The sequence below is a fragment of the Chanodichthys erythropterus genome, chromosome 3 (assembly GCF_024489055.1).
Source record: "Chanodichthys erythropterus isolate Z2021 chromosome 3, ASM2448905v1, whole genome shotgun sequence".
Taxonomy (NCBI): Eukaryota; Metazoa; Chordata; class Actinopteri; order Cypriniformes; family Xenocyprididae; genus Chanodichthys; species Chanodichthys erythropterus.
Window position 1 is genome coordinate 63,692,838 of NC_090223.1, and position 24,681 is coordinate 63,717,518.

The window sequence follows — 24,681 nt, forward strand, 5'->3', positions numbered from 1 at the left end:
TCTTTTGTAAATCTAATGGGTGATCTTTGGTCTCATTAATCTATAATTTGTTTTACTAAAAGTTTAATCTCTTAACTTATAGTTTACTCTTGTAGCCTACTAGAGCGCTGATTTTGTATGTTTGACTGAATCGTTTGTTTTATTTTTATTGTAGCTTCTTTTACCTATTGCTTATACTTTTATAATTGGTATTTGGCTATTGTTGGCCATTAAAACTGACATTTAACAAAAAGAGTCAGGGTTGTGTTTTATATTTGCAGACTATATGCACATATTTCCACATGTTTAATATTTTTAAAAAGGAAATGAAAAGTAGAAGAGCTGTGTTTTATAGTTCATTTTGTAATTATACATAAAGTGAAGACTGTAGCACTCTGCCTTAATAAAGCAGGCTACGACCGTGCTTCCTGCTTTGCTACTGTTCGGACGCTCTTGCTTACAGCTCTGCGCTCTGCTCTATTTGTTTTTATATTTTATCTCCTAATTTTAAATACAGCAAAACAGCACAGTGCTCAAACGACAAATCTTGGCACCAACAAAGTTTTTAACTGGAAGAATTGCTACAAAAAAAGGGGAATTTTTATCCAACCAGCCTCCCACTGACGGGAACCATCAGCTTACATTCCGGAGAAGGGAAAACACAACTGCCTACATCCAAAAGGATTAGAAATAATATGCCTCCTCTGGTTGAAGAATCTACCTGATGCACAAACTGCCACAGACTTCTACAAAGGATTGCAGTTCTTGAAACAAAGTTACTTGCGAGACTACCAAACCAGACGGAACACACAACAGAGCTTCGTCATGGACGTCCTCAGCACACAGCTGGTGAGTCCCATGAATCTAGTGCTCCTAAACAGACCATACTGAGTGCCGAAACTGATCAATATACTAATCGATGGCACAAACAGGGATCGAGACCCAAAGGCACTCGAGACATCAGATTGTCACGAGTATCACATTTTGCAGTAGCATCCTCTAAACATGATCGGACACAGATCAAATCAGCCAGCACCTAACACCGATGCTAACTGCCGCTCAAGGTCGAGCAGACAGCGGCACTCAGCTCAGAGAGCAGCCGAGCCCAGGACTCTGAGAGGGGGTGACTCTATTATCAGAAACATTAGCAGCAGGGATACAACTACATGCTTCCTTCCAAAAGCAACAGTTTCTGATGTAAACAGGGAACTTAAGAGCATTCTGATGAAATATAAGACTGCAAATTGACTAATCATCCATATGGGGAAGAATGATATTCGGAAGGAGCAGTCAGAACTCCTTAAAAAGGATTTCAATGAACTTTTTGAAATGCTCAGAAGACTAAAAGTTCATCAGTGGAAAACTCCCAGCAAGAGGAACAAATAGATTTACACGGTTGCTTGGGCTTAACACATGGCTGCAAAAAAACCTGCAACTTAAATGGACTGAATTTCATCAACAATTTCAATCTTTTCTGGAGTCAGAGACAGTTGTTCACACATGATGGCCTGCACCCAAACAAACTAGGCTCAAGAGTGCTAAAAGACAATATCTACTTCTCCCTCCATCATCCTTCAGCAGTGTGTGCAAATCCACTCGATCTGAAAGGCACAAACACACCTGGACAGAGTACAACTGACCACAGGACTTCATTTCAGCAGCTGAATAGACATGCGGTTGACACATCCCACAAGGACAATGATAACACCATGCAGCCATAACAACCAATGCTCACAGACACAATCCAGACACTGCCCACAGAGCTCACCGATAGAGAGTGACGTATTAGAACTTCTCCCTCCTCCTGTGAGAGCTCTTAGGCCCCTGCCACAACGCCAGGGCCCTCAACCTCCTCCATCTGTTCTAGGTGAACCAAAAACAACTGATAACAGCTCTCAGTGATGTGTGTCGTGTCCCCGCTATGATAACAGTGACTTTGTCAAATGTTTACAGAACAAGCGGGAATCCAGTGTGCCTGTTGCTTTCTCTATTTCTGTTCTATTATGTGATAGAAAGCCAAAGGCCTTCTCAAACCGTTTGGCAAACCCATTTAATCTGCTGACTATTACACGTCAAACTAAGATTACTGTAGAGACAGAAAGTAAGACTGTTAAGTTAGCACTTTTAAACATCCGTTCACTTAAAAATAAATCACTTCTAGTCAATGACTTAATAACCACAAAAAATCTAGATTTTATGCTTCTAAATGAAACATGGCTTGAAGACAGTTGCAGTTCAACAATCCTGAATGAAACAGCCCCTCCTAACTTTACTTTAATGAGTGTCTGCAGAGCTGTTAGAAGAGGTGGAGGTGTAGCTGCTCTATTTAAAGATGTCTATCAATGCAAGCAAGTGTCATTTGGTGATTACTTGTCTTTTGAATACTTGGGTATTGTGTTAAAAGGTGCTCCTCGCATTCTACTTATAGTCATTTACAGGCCTCCTAAATATTCTCCAGCCTTTGTTGAGGACTTTACAGAACTGTTATCAGCAATTTCCTCAGAGTTTGACTGTTTTGCTATTACCGGAGACTTTAACATCCACATAGAAAATTCAGAATCCAATATGGCAAAATAAATCCTAACAGTTTTGAATAGTTTTGATCTGACTTTGATCTGAGCATGTACATGGACCCACACACAATCGTGGACATACTCTAGATTTAATTATTAGTAAGGGTCTAAACATTTCATCCATTGTCATTAAGGATGTAGCACTATCATATCATTTCTGTATTTTCTTTGATTTATTGATCTCTCCGACTGTTGAAGCTAGATCTATCTCGGTCAAAAAGCGATGCTTAAATGAGAATACTAGTGTACTGTTTATGAAGGCTATATCTTTAACACCAAGCATATCTGCAGACTCTGTTGATTTTCTCCTTGATTCTTTTAACTCAAAAGTACAGAACGTTATTGATAACATTGCTCCTGTGAAAGTCAGGAAGAAGAGTGGCAGGCAAAAAGCACCGTGGAGAAACTCAACAGCAGTGCAAAATATGAAAAGACAATGCAGAAAAGCTGAGCGCATGTGGCAAAAGACAAAAACTTGAAATCCACTATAACATCTATAAAGATAACCTTCATGCTTTCAATATAGCAAAGCTAGACAGACGTTCTTCTCAAATATTATAAACAGAAACACCCACACTTGCTACTGTAGAGACAAACTAACAAACCCCCCCCAAGTCAGATTCCCAGTGAAATGCTCTCAGACAGCAAATGCTGTGAGTTTGCTTCCTTCTTCTCTGAGAAAATTAATAATATCATCAAGGCGATCAGCACATTCTTGAGCTGCACTGAGATAAAACAGATCAGATCACAACCTCAGAAAGTAGCTATTATGTCTGTTTTCGAAGCAATTGATGGTAAAATTTTGGAAGACACAGTACAGCACCTTAAAACATCAACCTGCGCCCTTGACACACTTCCCACATCTTTTTTCAAAGCGTGTTTAACTGTTTAGAAGCAGATCTTCTAGAAGTGGTAAACGCCTCACTTCTCTCTGGGACTTTTCCAAAATCCCTAAAACTGCAGTTGTTAAGCCCCTCCGGAAAAAGAGCAATCTGGATAACATATTGAGCAACTACAGACCAATCTCAAATCTTCCTTTTATAGGCAAGATCATTGAAAAAGTTGTTTTCAATCAGCTGAACAAGTTCTTAAGTTTGAATGGATACTTTGACAACTTTCAATCTGGTTTCCGACCGCATCACAGCACAGAAACATCACTCATGAAGATAATAAATGATATTTGCCTAAACACAGATTCAGGTAAATTATCAGTGCTGGTTTTACTTGACCTCAGTGCTGCGTTTGACACTGCCGATCACAACATTCTTCTTGACAGGCTGGAAAACTGGGTTGGGCTTTCTGGGATGGTTCTTAAATGGTTGAGGTCATACTTAGAAGGGAGAGGTTATTATGTGAGTATCGGTGACCATAAGTCTGAGTGGACATCCATGACATGCGGAGTCCCTCAAGGTTCAATACTTCCACCCCTCTTGTTCAACCTATATATATGCTGCCACTGAGCCAAATAATGAGAAAGAACCAAATTGCATATCACAGCTATGCAGATGACACCCAGATTTACCTAGCCCTATCACCTAACGACTACAGCCCCATTGACTCCCTGTGCCAATGCGTGGATGAAATTAAAAACTGGATGTGCCAAAACTTCCTTCAGTTAAACAAAGACAAAACTGAAGTCATTGCGTTCGGAAACAAAGATGAAGTTCTCAAAGTGAACACATACCTTCACTCTAGGGGTCAAGCAACTAAAAATCAGGTCAGGAATCTTGGTGTGATTTTGGAGTCAGACCTGAGTTTCAGTAGCCATGTAAAGACAATAACTAAATCAGCATATTATCATCTCAAACATATTGCAAGAATTAGATGCTTTGTCTCCAGTCAAGACTTCATCACCAGCAGGGTGGATTATTGTAATGGGCTCCTCACTGGCCTTCCCAAAAAGACCATAAGACAGCTGCAGCTCGTACAGAACGCTGCTGCCAGGATTCTGAGCAGAACCAGAAAACATGAACACATCACACCAGTCCTCAGGTCCTTACACTGGCTTCCAGTTACATTTAGAATTGATTTTAAAGTACTGTTACTTGTTTATAAATCACTCAATGGCCTAGGACCTCAATACATTGCAGATATGCTCATAGAATATAAACCTAATAGATCACTCAGATCATCAGGATCAAGTCACTTAGAAATACCAAGGGTTCACTCAAAACAGGGAGAGTCTGCTTTTAGCTGTTACGCCAGCCGCAGCTGGAACCAGCTTCCAGAAGAGATCAGATGTGCTCCAACAGTAGCCACATTCAAATTCAGACTCAAAACACATCTTTTTATCTATGCATTTACTGACTGAGCACTGTGCTATGTCCAAACTGTTTGCATTTTTATTTTATACGTATTATCCTTTTATTCTTTTAATCATTTTTCCTGTTTTTATTTCATTTTTAATGTATTTTATATCTTTTATGTATCATCTTGTTCTGTTTTTAATGCATTTTAAATCTTGCTGTCTGGTTGAAAGAGTTGGGAGAATTAGGAAGACAGCATTTGTGATTAGGTTAAAATTTGGTAAATTTGGATAAGGGGACAAACCATGGGGAAATTTGAGCTGTAATGCATGGTTAAGATATCTCTGGATTACAGTCAGGACACTTTCCAAAGGGGAAATTTCCAAAAGGGAAATTTGAACTGTGTTGCATAGATAAGATATCTCCAGAAGGGGGATTAGGGCTGTGTGGCACAGTTTAAGGTGTCTTGGCAAAAGGGGAGATTGAAACTTTGTTTATCAGTTTGAAGTGCCTTAACAGGTAGAGCTAGACAGCGGTCCTGTCGTGTGAGGTTTAGATCCACTTTGATGGATAACAACAATGACAACAACAACAACAAAAAAACTCCCTAGACTTCCTAGCACTTATATCCAGATAGCAAAATTCTGTTTTTACTGTCATTCCTTATGTTTTATTTGTATCATTCTTCTTTATGTAAAGCACTTTGAATTAAACTTGCCTTGCCTTGTATATTTGATCATATTATTTCCTTCATGTTCAAATTGTTACATATAGGATAATACTTTTATAATACTTATATTTTATACTTTTATAAATCTTTATACTTTAATTATGTAACAGTGTAATGTCATGTCTTGTCTTGTTGTGGTGTTTCATGTTCACGTTTTATGGTTTGTTTTTCATTGTTATGCTTTGTTTCATTGCTTTGTTTTCCTTGTTTGCCATGTTTTATGTCATGTGATTCCATTGCCCTCATGTGTTCATGTCATGTGCTTCCCCTGTCTCATGTGTCATGTTCTGATTGGCTATCATTGTCATGTGATTTCAGTTCTGTCTTGCCATTGGTCCTCTGTCTTGATTGTTCACAGGTGTTCCTTGTTTGTCATTAGTCCCTTTGTATAAATAGCCCTCATGTTTCATTGTTCTCTTGTCTAGCTTTGATTTATGTAACCCGTTGTTGGTGAGTGTATGTTTTGTTTCAAGTCTTGTTCATGTTCATGTTCATGTTCATGTTCATATTAATGAACATGTTTGTATTAGTGTTGGGCAGATCGAGCCTTGTGAAACACTGAAACAGTTGAAGCAAATGTGCCATAATGATTCGAGGCTTCGAAACAATCTGACACCCGTCTCCATGGTGACCCCTAGTGGTCAGAACAGTGGAAATGCAATAACTCAGGCCAAACATGAATTAAAAATACCCTTTAACAAATGTATTGCAAAAGTTTTAGTGAAAGTAAAATCAATCAAAAGGAATTAACTAATCATCTAATAAGATTAAATATAGAGTGTATATTATGTGTTCTTTTATCAATTTTAAAGGCTTGTTTCTCTGTTCCATGGCTCAAGCTAAACAGGCCAATAAGAGATTAATAACTACCATTATTAATTATTCTAATGTATAATTAAAACATCTACAAATGTATAAAACTGATCAGAGATCAGGTAAAACCATAGGGTAAAGCCCTAGACACTTGTTCAATAGTTCTCAGTGAATGATACATGGGCTCACTTTATCATCGCCCTCTATCGGTGAACCACTGAAATTTCGTACAGTTTCGAAACAGTGATGACGTAACGAAGCCTCGTTTACTAAAATCACGTGACTTTAGCAGTTTGATACACGCTCCGAATCACTGATTCGAAACAAAAGATTCATGAAGCTTCGGAGCTTCATGAAGCAGTGTTTTGAAATCGGCCATCACTAGATTGTATTTGTATTTGTATTTTGGATCTTGGGATTATCACATCATTAAATACTGCACTTGGGTTCTCTGCTACACTCGCCTCCAGTGGACCCCTAACGTTACACATAGGCTATTTAATGTCAAGTAAAAATAACCATTTAAAAAAAAGCCTTGAATAAATGAAACGTGTGTTTCTCTTTATGAAAACAAATAGGATATTTAAAATATAGCTGCAAGCAGCAATTCGGGGCCAAGCCCCAGAAGGGGCAGTAGCGCAATACGGAGCAGGAAGAGCAAAAACAGCAGAAATTGAATGTACATGCAAAACAGCTGGTTCAGAAGGACAGGTGGAAATGAAATGAAAATCAATAGAAGTTCAGAGAATGAACAGGGAATGAACTAAAAACACTTGTATCTCATTCAAGAGGAATAAAGATTAGTACAATGCTTATTTGGATAAAAAAGGTATCAAAATGACTCATTACACACAATTGTATAAAGGAACCCCACACAGGATTCGAACCCACGACCTCCGAGTCCAGTGTCCATTTGTCATCTCATTGCACCACTGTGCAGGTGAATGTTGGCACACCTGCCGAAGTTCATTAGTTCATGTGAAAATGAACTCAAAATGAAGAATTTTTATAAAACTGCACTGAATGTTATATTTAATAACTACTTTAGATCATTCTGCAGCTCATCATGCTGTAGCGCAATACAGAGCAGGAAGAGGAAAAACAGCAGAAAATGAACAAACATGAAACAGCTGGTTCAGAATTACGGGCGAAAATGAACTCAGAATGTACATAAGCTTAGATGAAAATGAACACAGCATGAAACAAAAAGCATTTATTTCTAATCCAAGAGGCAGTAAAGGAATCAAAACACACTATTTCATAAAACCGTTCCACCTGGGATTCAAACCCACTATCTTGGGGTGCAGAGCTCATCAGGTAACTGGCTTTACACATTGAGCTACTTGAGGATGCACATTCAACAATCTGTGGAAGAGAACTTTTAGTGTAAGAAAGAATTTACAAAAAAAGCATTACTTAGCATGCTAACCATATTAGCATGCTAAGCTAACTTAATGCTAATGAAGCTCATGGTTAACTTGATAGCTGAAGAGCCACATTAAAGAGAATGACAACTGGTTAGCATGCTAAGCAATTAGCATGCTAAGCTAACTAGCATAAGACAACAAACACAAGCAAGGTCACATTCAGAGATGAATATCTTGGGAATGGTAGCGAATATCAAAAATCCGTTCATTTCTGTGCGACTCGGTCCAAAGATCACCTGAGCTGATTTTGGACAAAATTGGACAAAAATTGTAGGAGGAGTAGTGAAAAAATGGAATACTGTACTTTTCAAAATGGCCACTACTGTACTGGGTGGAGTCTTAATGTAAGATATTGAATGTGATCAGTATGAAGAGAGGAATCAGTTGTATTGACATTCATTTTTCTGGAACAAAGGGTTCAAAAGTTATAACCTTTACAAAAGTGAATATTTGAACTGGTGGTGGCGCTATAGACTTAGTCCTAGATACTCCAAAGTTGGTCAAATTACTTTTAATTACTATCACTACAAGCATGCCAAATTTGATAATTTTCCTTCTTATGGTTCATTGATTACCATACAGGGGGAAGAAGAATAACTACGAATTTGGACATAAAGGAATTGCATGTGATAGCTTCAGATTAGACCAGTTTTAGGCAGAATGCCTAGAACAGACACAAGTTCTGCATCTTTTCCTGCCACAGTACCTCATGCGGTCTGGGCATGTGTCACACTGAGTTTCGAACCCACGATGCAGAGCATTCGGGATCCGTGGCGTAACACATTGAGCTAATCAGCCATGCAAGTTCATCAGTATGCTAAGCAGAGGTTTCAGTGTGAGAAAGAGTTCACAAAAAAAAAGCTTCATAGCATGTTAACCATATTAGTATGCAAAGTTATTTAATGCCAACTAAGTTTTGGTTAACCTGTTGACTGAAGACCACATTAGAAAGAATAGCAATAGTTTAGCATGTTAAGCAATTACTGTGCTAAGCTAACTAGCATAAGACAACAAACACAAGCAAGGTCACATTCAGAGATGAATATCTCGGAAATGGTAGTGAATATCAAAAATCTGTTCAGTCATTTCTGTGCGGCTCGGTCCAAAGATCATCTGAGCTGATTTTGGACATAATTGACCAAAATTTGTAGGAGGAGTAGCGAAAAAACTGTTTTTCATTTACTTCAATACGGCAGACAGGTACATTTAAGGAAAATGACAAATGATACATTTTCGGAATCGGCATAAGCCAGGGAATAAAATGACATGAAGCATACACATTTTGGAAAGTGTTTTCAAAAGTTATAAGCGTTTTTGAAATAATCATTACATCTGTGGAACAGTAGGTGGTGCTGTGCTGAAATTTCTCAGGTACCTTCACGACCTTCTAAAGGTCATACATACCAATTTTTGTGAAGATATGTCAAATTGTTTAAAAGATATCGCAATTTATGACAAAATTCAAAATGGCGGACACGTGATTCATCCAATATTGACAGAATCGGTATCGTCGGATTCGGCATGATCCAAGGAATCCATAGACACCAAGATCTTGATTTTCTGACAAACTGTTCAAAAGTTATTGGCCAAAATAGCCATTTTTCATATCTCATGACCTGTAGGTGGCGCTGTTCCCAAGTTTGGCATAGACCCTCAGACCATGGTTCTGATGAAGGGTACCAATTTTTGTTTCGATTGCTCAAAGTTTGGCCGAGATACAGCCTCTATACTAATTTTGGGTCGACCTCGTTAACTTCGTGACATCATAACCTTTGAACAAAGATGAACAAAAAAAATCTGTTCAGTCATTTCTGTGCGGCTCAGTCCAAAGATAATCTGATCAATGATTGGACAAAATTGGACAAATTTTGAAGGAGGAGAAGCGAAAAAAACAAATACTGTACTTTTCAAAATGGCCGCTACTGTAATGGGTGGAGACTTAATGTAAGAAGTTGAATAGCATCAGCATGAAGAGATGAATCAGATGAACTAAATTTAATTTTTCTATGACAAACAGTTCAAATGTTAAAACCGTTAGAATGTTGAAATTTTGAACTGGTGGTGGCGCTATAGAGTTGGTTCTAGAGACTGCAAATTTGGTCCAATCACTATTCATGAGCATCTCTACAACTGTGCCAAATTTCATCATTTTCTCATGTTCCGTTGATAGGGCTGCCATAGACTCCCATTCGGGAGGAAGAATAATAATAAAAGGGAAAACGTACAATTACAATAGGGGCTACAGCCCCTTCGGGGCTTGGCCCCTAAAAATATTTTCTAAAATAATAGGGTTAAACATATTTAACCCTCTACCGCATAGTGTTGCCATATGGCAACATACACTTTGTGTTCATTTCCTTGCCACTGTCTCTTTAACAGAACATTCTCGTTTTTTTTGTTGGTAAGAGAAGACCTTAGTTTAGCCAATGATGTGCTTTGGTTAAGTCACATGACATGCAATTTTTTTCTGTGGCGCGATTTTCTGACAGACTGCCGTCTCTTGTATGTAGTTGCTGAAAGCAAACTAAAACGTCAGTAACAAACAAGGACCTGCCCTTGTCACATTCACAAAAATTTTTTTAACATCATCTCAGGTACGTTATGATAACATATTCACCACTCAAATTTTTTTTTATGAAATTAGTTTTTGGTAAATCGATAAAATGTCTGTGTTGCCATTTTTTTTAATGATGTGTACCTGTGTCTCACCACTGAAAAAAAAATGCTTTTTGAAGTTTCATACAGAAAAAAGGTGAAATTTCAAGGATTATGGGGGATTTATGTTCATAACCTTCCTCTCATAAGATTGCGTAATGTTGAATTTTCATGAACTACAATATTTTTGGTTTTATGTCAATGTTTTATGATACATGATGAACAGTATTAGATTTGTTTTAAACTGTCTACATTTGCAATTTAAGTAATATTCATGAAAAACGTAATGAAATTCAAAGAATATAAAGCATTTTTCAGCAAAAGAACAAATTCCATAAATAAAAGCACAAGATGTTGGAAAATAAGTATAAGGTGTTGTTTATATTTACTGTTAAAGCTTATAATAGCACCAATTTATTCAATACAAACAACATTTCTGAGGAAAAATATTAACTATATACACTTACACTTATTTTAAGTTATTTCCACTATTGCGTGTTGTTGCCATATGGCAACATATCATAAAGTACCTTAAAATAATATTTTTTTCCAAATTTTTTTTTTACAGGACTTCAAGTTAAGCCATTCTAAGAAAAGAAAGAGTCCAATTTTTTTTTTTTTTCTTTTTATAAATTTATCATAATGCGTGCGGTAGAGGGTTAAACTGCTCATAATAAAATAACAAATAATCATCTTAAAACATTTAAAGATTATAAGCCCATATCATGGGATTTCTGCAGAAAAAACTCTTCATCCCTGAAAACAAAATGAATACGTTTAATTAATTAATATTTATTTAATATTAACACGATAAATATCTTTGACAAATGCAAAAAAAAAAAAAAAAAAAGAAAGAAATCTTTAATGATAAAATGTAAATGATTCAATAGCCTATAGCAGATAAACACTTATAATAATATAAATTTGTTCACCACATCAGGACAGAAATATCATACACTCACCATTTACACTTTCTGATGTCTGGCTTAAATGCATGTGTGATGGAATTTTTGAACTAACTAATAATGAACTATGATGAACTAACATTTTTTTTCTTCTACAGGTCTAATGATAATAACCTAACTATTGAAATAGAGAAATAGTCACTAAGACTGAGTGTTGTGATTCAGAAACATTCTGCTGTGCTGGCTAGACAGCATCCCTTTTGGGGATAAAAAATAGTCTTTGAGAGGTAGTTTTAACCTATTGAGTAATCTGAACTATTAACCCAGTGATATTTTTTGATGATCCTGTGATTCAGTTGTTCTAATTTAAATTTACTCCGGCAGTAAGCGGGACAGAGGAACTGAGATGTTTTCCTTAAATCTAAACCAATCATATTGAGACTGATGATGAGTAATAGATCATGCCATGCTGACTGTGAAGTGTACCTGAAATCCTATAAAACCTGTTGTATTCCTTTGTTCTGAGAGAGATTCTCTGGATTGATGAGAACTCTCCCGGCCGTGATTAAAGCATATTCTGAGGCATAGAGTGGAGTCTGTTTGGTTTTTAGGCTGCAGCAAACGACTAAGCACTAGAGAACTCTTTCCATACTATAGTGATAGTGTTTAGTGGAGCACTAAAGAGCTTAGTATCAGGTGATAGGCCCCCAAAACAGGCCGAGACGTCGGCCGACTCGAACAGGTATTGAGGTACACTCAGTAGAGTATAAATTTATTGGTTTAAGGTGTCGGGGACACCCAGGTTTATTGGTATATGGTGTCAGGGACACTCAGGTTTAGCTAAGTCAGGTGCGTAGGGAAAAATCTACCACACATGTTTCACTTGTTCATGGATTTGCAATGATTAAATACATGTAGGCCTATATTTTGACATTAAATGCCCATACCTCCATGTCTTTATACTATTTGTCACAAGTTCACAACATGAACATGCGGAAATAATATCACATACAGTCAAGGAAGACATTTTACTATATGGTTACAGATTTATTCATATATTTTCAAAATTATATGGTTAAAAGTATTTGTTCACAGTTTATACAAATTAGTTCATGCCTTAACAAAACAAAAATAATACTTTGTATTATCCATTAACATGGTAATTAAAACTCCTCATAGTACATAATATCTTATGCATATTAGGACTATATGAACAGAAAAATGACTTTATTTAAAAGTATTATATACTGTTAACATCGATCAGATCAAAATCCATGTAAAAACAACTTATATTTAACAAAAGAAAATGAAATGTATGGCTAGAGCAAATTTGACTGTTTAAGCCCCGCCCCTCACTTATTTCTCTTATTTTGGTAATTTATATAGTAAAGTTTAGTTAAGGCGTCACATATGCCAAAGATTTCGGTTTTGTTTCTACATTTTATTTTTAGTAGTTAGTTTAGGGGGCATGGGCGCTAGTTAATGGGTTTTGTTTTGATTATTTCTTTTGTTTGGCAACACCCTAATTTTTTTCTTACTTTTGAGTTCATGTTTCTCTTGTATTGTCTAAATTCTCCCTGTGTCAATAAATATTGGGTTATTTCTGCATCCCTTATTGTCTGGTCTGTTCTCCCTCACACTGCAACAGCTGCATCTCACCTAAATGTTGCATTCATTCCATTTAACATCTTTAAACACGTAACTGTCACAGACATGGCTTGCGACCATGTATCGATATCAGGGCACTTAACTCCATCACCGTCAAGTTCAGGTACCCCCCTCCTCTCGTCCCAGCGGCCCTGGAACATCTCCATGGTGCTACTGTGTTCACCAAGTTGGACCTCCGCAGCGCATGCAACCTCATCCGGATACGCGAGGTGGACGAGTGGAAGACCGCCTTTGTCACGCCCACCGGCCACTACGAATACCTGGTGATGCCTGGTCAATGCCCCCTCTGTATTCCAGGACTTCATCCATGAGGTGCTCTGGGAGTTCCTCCACAAATTTGTGCTGGTCTACATCGACATCTTAATCTACTCCTGGAGCATGGCCGACCATCGCCGTCACGTTGCGGAGGTCCTGCAATGACTGAGAGAATTCCAGCTCTTCCTCAAAGCCGAGAAATCTTCCTTCCACCAGTCCTCAGTGCAGTTCCTTGGATATAACATCAATCACAGTGGCATCCGAATGGACAAGGGGAAGGTGCCAGAACTGGCCGACACCCACAACAGTGAAGGAACTCCAACGTTTCCTCGGCTTTGCCAATTTCTACAGACGTTTCATTCAGAACTACAGCTCCATCACCAGCCCGCTCACAATCCTCCTCCGCAATAAACCCAAGTCTCTGTCTTGGACTCCAGCTGCCACAGAAGCATTCGACATCCTCAAGAAGGCCTTCACCACCGCTCCTCTCCTGGTCCACCCTGACCCAGACAAACCCTTCATTGTGGAAGTGGACGCCTCCACCACAGGAGTAGAAGCGGTACTCTCACAGCAGCAGGGGAATCCGAGGCGCCTCCATCCATGTGCCTTCTTCTCCCGCAAGCTCAACCTGGCAGAGGTTAACTATGATATTGGCAACCGAGAACTTCTTTCTGTCAAGTTGGCCCTCGAGGAGTGGAGACATTGGTTGGAGGGAGCCAGACACCCGTTCCTGGTACTAACTGACCATAAAAACCTGGAGTACCTCCGAGCTGCTAAAAGACTCAACCCCAGACAGGCCCATTGGGCGCTGTTCTTCACAAACTTTAACTTCACCATCTCCTACCTACCCGGCTCCAGAAACATTAAAGCAGATGCCTTATCAAGACTTCACGCTCCAGAAGAAAACACCGAAGAACCTGAGTCCATTCTCCCTGAGCAGATAATTGTCAGTCCCATCACCTGGTCCACTGAGACCCTTGCCTCCACCAACACTCCGCCGGGTTGCCCACCGGGCTTGCAGTATGTCACCAGGACACGGCGCACTCCACTTATTCACTTTGCCCACTCTTCACTCGGCACTGGCTACCCAGGGGTCAATGAAACCCTCTCGCTGCTGAAGGAGCGCTTCTGGTGGCCCAACATGGCAGCCGATGTCAGAAGTCACGTGCAGGGATGCAAGGAATGCGCCATCTCTAAGAGCCCATGCCATCTACCATCCGGCAAGCTTCTTCCTCTGCCTGTTCCTAATCGACCCTGGTCACACCTAGAGGTGGACTTCGTCACTGACCTCCCAGCCTCCAATGGATGTACCTGCATACTAGTTGTGGTGGACAGGTTCTCTAAATCCTGTTGTCTCATCCCTCTGAAAGGACTCCCCACTGCTAAGGAAACTGCTGAAATCATGTTTAACCATGTATTCTGATAATACGGTATCCCCGAAGACGTCATGTCTGATAGAGGACCACAGTTCATCTCCCGAGTGTTGAAGGCTTTCCTCTCGCTCCTAGGTGTGACCGTCAGCCTCTCATCAGGATACCATCCACAGTCGAACGGGCAGACGGAACGGAAGATTCAAGAGATTGGTCGCTTCCTCCGTACCTTCTTTCATGGCCACCAGGACTGGTCCTGCATACCAACCTGGACAGAAGGTCTGGCTGTCCACCAGGGACATCCGTTTGCACTTACCATGCCGTAAGCTGAGTCCCAGGTTTATTGGCCCATTCACCATCTTAGAGCAGGTCAACCCGGTCACCTACAAGCTCCAGTTACCACCTGAGTACTGCATTCACCCCACATTCCATGTGTCACTTCTGAAACCTCACCACCCTTCTGGTCACTCATACTGGACAACGGAGTTGCATACGAGGTGCGAGGGATGGGGGGGGTACTGTCACAGACACACCAGGCTCCAGAATTCACCAATCACAGCGCACACCTTCCCCTGAGTACTAATCACCGCCACCTGCATCTCATCAGTGCACTCATCACCAGCACTATTTAAGACACTCACACACACAGTCACATTGTCCGGTCTCGTTCGCATCAAGGAAATTACCTCTATGCTTACCTCAAGGACTCCATTGTTACTAACCTGTCTCCTGTGTCTCCGTACTACCTCCTGTGCTCCAAGTCTGTGTGTGAGTGTCATCCGCCAGCATTCTCCAGTCTGCTACCGCTGCCAAACTGCAAACCACAAAGGACAGTACAGATCACCCATTCATTCATCATTCACTTCTACAACTGCTATTTACTCACCTGTTGTCACTATAACCTCTGCTTGTGTCCAATAAACTACCTGAACTGTTATCTTCTGTCTCCGACTGGTACATATTGTAACAGTAACACATACCTTCACTCAACTAAAAATCAAGTCAGGAATCTTGGTGTGATTTTGGAGTCAGACCTGAGTTTCAGTAGTCATGTAAAGACAATAACTAAATCAGCATATTATCTAAAAAATATTGCAAGAATTAGATGCTTTGTCTCCAGTCAAGACTTAGAGAAACTTGTTCATGCTTTCATCACCAGCAGGATTATTGTAATGGACTCCTCACTGGCCTTCCCAAAAAGACCATAAGACAGCTGCAGCTCGTACAGAATGCTGCTGCCAGGATTCTGAGCAGAACCAGAAAACATGAACACATCACACTAATCCTCATGTCCTTACACTGGCTTCCAGTTGCATTTAGAATTGATTTTAAAGTACTGTTACTTGTTTATAAATCACTCAATGGCCTAGGACCTCAATACATTGCAGATATGCTCATAGAATATAAGCAGATCATTCAGATCATCAAGATTAAGTCCCAAATACCAAGGGTTCACTCAAAGCAAGGAGAGTCTGCTTTTAGCTGTTACACCAGTCGCAGCTAGAACCAGCTTCCAGAAGAGATCAGATGTGCTCCAAAAGTAGCCACATTCAAATCCAGACTCAAAACACATCTTTTTATCTATGCATGTACTGACTGAGCACTGTGCTATGTCCAAACTGTTTTACAAATTATTTTACATGTATTATCTTTTTATTCATTTAATTCCTTTTCTTTCATTTATAATGCATTTTATATCTTTTATGTATCATCTTTTTTATGCATTTTAAATCTTGCTGTCTGGTTGAAAGAGCTGGTAGAATTATGAAGTAAGTGATTAGGTTAAAATTTGGTAAATTTGTAAAAGGGGACAAACCATGATGGTGGGGCTATCTGACTCTGTGGTAAATAGAAGGGCTTTCTAAGGGTAATTGAGATCACTTGCAAAGGCAACGTGATTAACGCATTCTGCAAATCAAAACGCGTTGTTTGGGGCACTTTCCAAAGGGGAAGTTTCCGAAAAGGAAATCTGCACTGTGGTGCATTGTTAAGAAATCTCTGGATTACAGTCAGGACACTTTCCAAAGGGGAAATTTAAACTGTGTTGCATAGTTAAGATATCTCTGAAAGGGGGATTGGGACTGTGTGGTGCAGTTTGAGGTGTTTTGGCAAAAGGGGAGATTGAAATGTTTGAAGTGCCTTAACAGGTAGAGCAGGCTCTGGGAGAATTAAATGTGAGGAAGATCCATTTTAGATCCGCTCTGACTGATAGATCCTCATAGAGCCGCTCTGACGGACAACAAAAAACTCCCTGAAACTTCCTAAATCTTCCATCCAGATAGCAGAATTCTCTGTTTTTACTGTTATCTCTATTTCTTATGCATTCCATTTTTATTATTATGTATTTGGTTCTTCTTTAAGCACTTTGAATTACCATTGTGTATGAAATGTGCTATACAAATAAAATTGCCTTGCCTTGAGAGTGGATATCCCGGGGCATCAAAATGTGGGGGCAGGGGCTGAGGCCCGGGGAATGGGGACTCCACCCCGAGGTGGTGGAGCTCATATGGAAAAACTTTGGTCGAGCAGAAACCTTTTTGCTTTGAAAGAAACAACTCATTGCCCTATGTGGTTCTCTCTCACTCATCCAGTCCCTCTGGGTCTGGACGTCATGGTGCATACATGGCCGAGGATATGACTGTATGCATTTCCCCTGATTGCTTTGCTCTTAGGAGTTCTGGAGAGTGTTCGCCGGGACAGGATCCATCTCATATTGGTTGCCTCGTTCTGGCCAACCCGAGTCTTTTTTGCGAACCTTGTGTCTCCTCTCGACGGGTCTCCTCTGGAGATCCCCATCAGACAGGACCTCCTGTCTCAAGCGGGCAGCACAATACTTCACCCCCACCCAGAGTTGTGGAAACTGTGGGCCTGGCCTCTGAGGGGGCTAGGCTCATAGAATCCGCTCTCAATTGAAGTTGTGGAGACCATACTCCACTCCAGAGCTCCCTCCAGAAGGAATTTGTATGCCTATAAATGGAAGTTGTTTTCTATCTGGTATAGACAACGCCAGTTGGACCCTGTCTATTGTTCTGTCAGCTTAGTGCTGCAATTTCTTTGAGAAAAGTTCTCAGATGGTTTGCCTCCTTCCACCTTAAAAGTTTATGTAGCGTCTATGTCCGCCTATCATGCACCTTTGGGTGACTCTTCAGTGGAAAGAGATACCTTAGTAATGCGCTTTCTTTGTGGTACTCTGAGGCTTAGGCCTTCACTACGTACAAGGACTCAAGCCTGAGACCTGACTGTTGTTTTGGAAGGGTTAGCATCTGCTCGATTTGAACCTCTCGAGGAAGCTTTGGAAAAGTTTCTTACCTTAAAAACTAGCATCTTTCTGCTAGCTATCTCATCTCTCAAAAGAATTGGGGATCTTCAAGCACTTTCGGTTGCTCCTTCATGTCTGGAACTTGCGCCTGGTATGTTTAAGACTTTTCTTCATCCTAGAGTTTTCTCCTTTGGCTGTCAGGGCACATTCTACTAGGGGAATGGCTGCCTCAAAGGCTTTAACCTCGGGGGTCCCCCTCCATGATATATGTGTAATGCGGCTGGGTGGTCCTCTCAACATACATTCATCAGGTTTTATAACCTTGACTTAGGCTCCACTCTGGGATCTGCTGTGCTCTCATCTCAAGATAACAGACAGGCACTTGGCATTATGGCTTAGTTGGGATAGGGTTCCCAGTGCGTCTTCACGCAGCTCGAAGTTCCCATGAAAGGGAACGAGACGCTCCGTTGCCTTGCCATACTCCCTGTGAGCGTATTGCTTCAGCCAATCAGAAGCTAGTGTTCTTTGTTCTGGGTATGCTTTATAGTTTCCTGGTCTGTGACATCACCCGCCTCTGACATTTAATCACGCTATTGGTTTGATTTCACAAGTGCTTCATCAAGCAATTACGCAGGAGCGTTTCCAATGTGTCTCGACGTAGAGTCTCGTTCCCTATTCAGGGAACCAGGGTTACACAAGTAACCTGAGTCATTTTTTTTTCTTGCCTATATACAAAAATCTTAGTTATCTCAGATTTAAAAACCTTGGAATTTATTCTTGCCTATATACAAAAAAGTTATTATCTGAAAGTTTTTACATTTGGAAGTGGTAAAATTGCAAACTCTAAGGTGTCAGGATCATGTGCAGTCTGGTGCCGTTTGCTGCTGGTATGAGGGGGTTGGACCATAGAACTTGGAGCATGTCAGGGCTGCGTTTTTGGACAGAAGGCAGAGTGAACAGTATTGCAATAATTGTCTTATAGTTATTATTACTTCAGATATTTCTGTTTCAGCATTGCATTGTTGACAGAAGGTGCATCACCTACTTTAACTCACTTGGAGAGACAGAGTGGCAGTGCAAAGTAATTGCTTAACACTGGTGGTTATTCATTGTTTTGTTTACTATAGTGATAATCAGTCGTCTAATGGGCTAAATGTTTACTTTAAGGGCCAATTTATATATAATGGAAGTACCTGGCATTAACACTGTTGCCTCCATTAAGTCATTTTCCAACTAACCAATTTTTAACCAACTGCCTCACAACTCTCACTATATACAGTATACAATCCAAATGTTGCACAGTCATTAAGTATTCAGACCCCTTTAAATTTTTCACTCTATGTTATATTGCAGCCATTTGCTAAAATCGTTTAAGTTCTTTTTTTTCCCCCTCATTAATGTACACACAGCACCCCATATTGACAGAAAAACACAGAATTGTTGACATTTTTGCTGATTTATTAAAAAAGAAAAATTGAAATATCACATGGTCCTAAGTATTCAGACTAGAGCCCGAAGCCATTTCTTTTGAGAATAATGGCTGGCTGATGAAGTTATTGGCTGGCTAGCCGGCTCAGCCAAAACCTAAATGGCTGCTGCAGCCGCCAAACTTTTCATAGCTGCAAATGGCTGAAGCTGCCACTCCATGTCTACAGATGTCATACTGATTATCTTTCCACTAATGCATGGCTTACACTATATTTCTACAAAATGCAATACAATGTAATAAAGAAAACAATAGATTTTACTTTCACAACGTATGGTTGCTGATAAAAAGGAAACTACCATATTTGGATCCAACAGGATTGTACAGAAGAGAGATTCCTAACGGTGCATGCGATGAGAGGGTGACGGCAGAGATCGCGGAGAAGTATGTTGATTAAGAACGCAAACTTTTGTTGAATTTATGAGAAATATACAGACGCAAACAGACGAAGTGTAGTAAAATAAAGACCTAAATGTGTATTTCGGACTTTTTTTCACCACAAGTCTGAAAGAATACATGTTATTGAAGACAAATATCCAAAAATCTAAAACTTGACCAGGAAAAAAAAACAACAATGTTTTTGCCTGCCGTGTCTCGCCTTAATATAAACACACACCGTTATCAGTGTTATTTTGGACAAAGTTTTGCACATTTCACTTCAATGTACAGTGTACAATGACGCATGCGTCGTGAATTAGCAATGTGGAAACGGTGGTTTGTTACTGCAGCAATATCACGTTCAGTGCTATAAATCTCTCCGTTCCAGAATATTTGGTTCATAACATCTTTGATTCAGGTGTTTGTGCAACCGTGCCCTGAAGATTTAACAAAAGTCTGGGTAGGCCTAAGTTTAAAAAAAAAAAAAGTAAGTAGGAATTAGGAAAGTATGTGAGAAGATCCTTTCCGCTTTTTCACATCAGTGCGAGAAAAAAAAAATGCATCGCTTCTTCGAGCCATTTTAATCGGTACGAGCACAAGACTGTGCTGTTATGAAACCAGTGGGAAAATAGATCTCGTGTATTGTTTATATATTTTGTGTGTGTGTGTCTCTATGTGATAGAATTATTATTTGATGCAAATAATTCTAGCCGGCTTAGCCAAACTTTATCAGATGGTGGCTCAATTTGGCTTAGGAAATTATTGGCTGGCGGCGGCTGAAATTCTAAATGGCGCAAATGGCGGCGCCTGGCGGCGGCTTCGGGGTCTAATTCAGACCCTTTGCTCACTATTTAGTAGAAGCACCCTTTTGATCTAATACAGCCTTGAGTCTTTTTGGGAAAGATGCAACAAGTTTTTCACACCTGGATTTGGGGATCCTCTGACATTCCTCCTTGCAGATCCTCTCCAGTTCTGTCAGGTTGGATGGTAAACCTTGGTGGACAGCCATTTTTAGGAGATGCTCAATTGGGTTTAAGTCAGGGCTCTGGCTGGGCCATTCAAGAACAGTCACGGAGTTGTTGTGAAGCCACTCCTTCGTTATTTTAGCTGTGTGCTTAGGGTCATTGTCTTGTTGGAAGGTAAACCTTCAGCCCAGTCTGAGGTCCTGAGCACTCTGGAAAAGGTTTTTGTCCAGGATATCCTTGTTCTTGGCCACATTCATCTTTCCCTCGATTGCAACCAGTCGTCCTGTCCCTGCAGCTGAAAAACACCCCCACAGCATGATGCTGCCACCGCCATGCTTCACTGTTGGGACTGTATTGGACAGGTGATGAGCAGTGCCTGGTTTTCTCCACACATACCGCTTAGAATTAAGACCAAAAAGTTCTATCTTGGTCTCATCAGACCAGAGAATCTTATTTCTCACCATCTTGGCAAACTCCATGCGGGCTTTCATGTGTCTTGCACTGAGGAGAGGCTTCCATCGGGCCACTCGGCCATAAAGCCCTGACTGGTGGAGGGCTGCAGTGATGGTTGACTTTCTACAACTTTCTCCCATCTCCCGACTGCATCTCTGGAGCTCAGCCACAGTGATCTTTGGGTTCTTCTTTACCTCTCTCACCAAGGCTCTTCTCCCCTGATAGCTCAGTTTGGCCAGATGGCCAGCTCTAGGAAGGGTTCTGGTCGTCCCAAACGTCTTCCATTTAAGGATTATGGAGGCCACTGTGCTCTTAGGAACCTTAAGTGCAGCAGATTTTTTTTTTGTAACCTTGGCCAGATCTGTGCCTTGCCACAATTCTGTCTCTGAGTTCTTCAGGCTTTTCCTTTGACCTCATGATTCTCATTTGCTCTGACATGCACTGTGAGCTGTAAAGTCTTATATAAACAGGTGTGTGGCTTTCCTAATCAAGTCCGAATCAGTATAATCAAACACAGCTGGACTCAAATGAAGGTGTAGAACCATCTCAAGGATTATCAGAAGAAATGGACAGCAGAGTTAAATATATGAGTGTCACAGAAAAGGGTCTGAATACTTAGGACCAAGTGATTTTTTCAGTTTTTCTTTTTTAATAAATCTGCAAAAATTTCAACAATTATGTGTTTTTCTATCAATATGGGGTGCTTTGTGTACATTAATGAGGAAAAAATTAACTTAAATGATTTTAGCAAATGGTTGCAATATAACAAAGAGTGAAAAATTTAAGGGGGTCTGAATACTTTCTGTATCCACTGTAATGTATATATATATATATATATATATATATATAGATATATATATATATATATTACCTTTAAATCTAAAACTCATTCCACACTGACCACATGTAAATGGCTTCTATATATATATATATATATATATATATATATATATATATATATATATATATATATATATATATATATATTTTTTTTTTTTTTTTTTTTTTTTTTTAAAAAAACTCTTGGAGTTGCTAGTGGCAATTGTGATTTTGTTGATTACAGTGCATTTGCAGATTCAATGGAAGTGAAAAGAAAGTGGGACCTCAAAACCAAAAACACTGAATCGGTTTGCAAATAGTGTCATGTGTTAATTTTAACCTAATGTTTGTTCATTTTAACGTATTATCATACATAAACCAGTACTTGTCAAATTCTGACAAATATCTATTTATGAGGTCTGGTGGTTGCATTTCCTCCTTCCAGTGCCCTGCAATACAAGTGAGAATGCACCTGGCCTCACTTTTGTTTCCGTCTTTACGTATGTGCCTTATTGATGTAAATGTTATCAATGGGTATATATTAATATAGTTAAAAATGAAGAATTTTGGACCCTTGCCATATTTCTTTCTAAAAAGTAAAGTAACGGGCCACTTAAAAAAAAAAGTGCACGGGTACACAGCTTTTTGTTCAGATTGAAAGTCGCCATATTATGAATTAGCACAGCATGAATTGTTCAAATTCAAAACTTTCCCTATAGTAATAATAATAATTAAAAAAAAAAAATAATTAAAACAAAAATGTGGAATTTGTGCCAAAAATGTTTCAGGGAGAAAGAAAGTAAGTGGTTTTCACATATGAAAGTGATATTCTGCATGTGTCTAATTCATGCATAATTATCATGTTCTACAAGTGACTACACACACAAAATGATATACAGACCATACACCCACAGGCATGCCCAATAGAAAACATATTGAAGGATTAATTAACTTTCAAATTAAAATTTCCTGATGTCATCCAATATGTTTATGTCTTTCTTTCTTCAGTCGAAAAGGAATTATGCATTTTGATTAAAACATTCCAGGATTATTCTGGATAGGATTATAATGGTTGAAAAATTAGTTTCAGTGCAGCTTCAAAGGGCTTTAAACGATACCAGATGAGGAATAATGGTCTTATCTAGCAAAATGATTAATTTCTTTTTAGAAAATGAGCAATGTATATGCTTTATAAACACAAATGATCACCTTGCAAGTGCTTCCGCCTTCCTTATTCTTCAAAAAGCTTGCGCTGTATGTCCTACACCTTCCCTATTCAAATTACGGATCTAACACTTCTTCAACTCATACTCTTGTGTTCACTGCCATTATAAAGCTCAGATGCAACAGGATATTTATTAATATTTCTTCAATTATGTTCATCAGAAAGAATTTAGTCATATACTAATGGCGTGAGGGCGAGTAAAGCTTGGGCTAATTAGGGGCCAAGCCCCGAAGGGGCTGTAGCCCCTATTGTAATTGTACGTTTTCCCTTTTATTAGGGGCCAAGCCCCGAAGGGGAAAATGATGAAATTTGGCACAGTTGTAGAGATGCTCATGAATAGTGATTGGACCAAATTTGGAGTCTCTAGAACCAGCTCTATAGCGCCACCACCAGTTCAAAATTTCAACATTCTAACGGTTTTAACATTTGAACTGTTTGTCATAGAAAAATTAAATTTAGTTCATCTGATTCGTCTCTTCATGCTGATGCTATTCAACTTCTTACATTAAGTCTCCACCCATTACAGTAGCGGCCATTTTGAAAAGTACAGTATTTGTTTTTTTCGCTTCTCCTCCTTCAAAATTTGTCCAATTTTGTCCAATCTTTGATCAGATTATCTTTGGACTGAGCCGCACAGAAATGACTGAACAGATTTTTTTTATTCATCTTTGTTCAAAGGTTATGATGTCACGAAGTTAACGAGGTCGACCCGAAATTAGTATAGAGGCTGTATCTCGGCCAAACTTTGAGCAATCGAAACAAAAATTGGTACGCTTCATCAGAACCATGGTTTGAGGGACTATGCCAAACTTGGGAACAGCGCCACCTACAGGTCATGAGATATGAAAAATGGCTATTTTGGCCAATAACTTTTGAACAGTTTGTCAGAAAATCAAGATCTTGGTGTCTATGGATTCCTTGGATCATGCCGAATCCGACGATACCGATTCTGTCAATATTGGATGTATCACGTGTCCGCCATTTTGAATTTTGTCATAAATTGCGATATCTTTTAAACAATTTGACATATCATCACAAAATTTGGTACATATGACCATCAGAGTGTCCTGAAGGTACATGAGAAGTTTCAGCACAGCGCCACCTACTGTTCCACAGATATAATGATTTTTGCAAAATTGCTTATAACTTTTCAAAACATTATCCAAAATTTGTCTGCTTTATGTCATTTTATTCCCTGGCTTATGCCGATTCCGACAATGTGTCATTTGTCATTTTCCTTAAATGTACCTGTCTGCCATATTGAATTAAATCAAAAACAGTTTTTTCGCTACTCCTCCCACAAATTTTGGTCAATTTTGTCCAAAATCAGCTCAGATGATCTTTGGACCGAGCCGCACAGAAATGACTGAACGGATTTTTGATATTCGCTACCATTCCCAAGATATTCATCTCTGAATGTGACCTTGCTTGTGTTTGTTGTCTTATACTAGTTAGCTTAGCACAGTAATTGCTTA

At 39.4% G+C, this 24,681-nt stretch overlaps 1 protein-coding gene across 2 annotated transcripts in view; it reads left to right on the top strand.

Annotated features, from left to right (window-relative positions):
- Window positions 1-24,681, top strand: part of LOC137005779 (gastrula zinc finger protein XlCGF57.1-like) — a 576,742-nt gene that overhangs the window by 263,754 nt on the left and 288,307 nt on the right. The window lies entirely within an intron of this gene.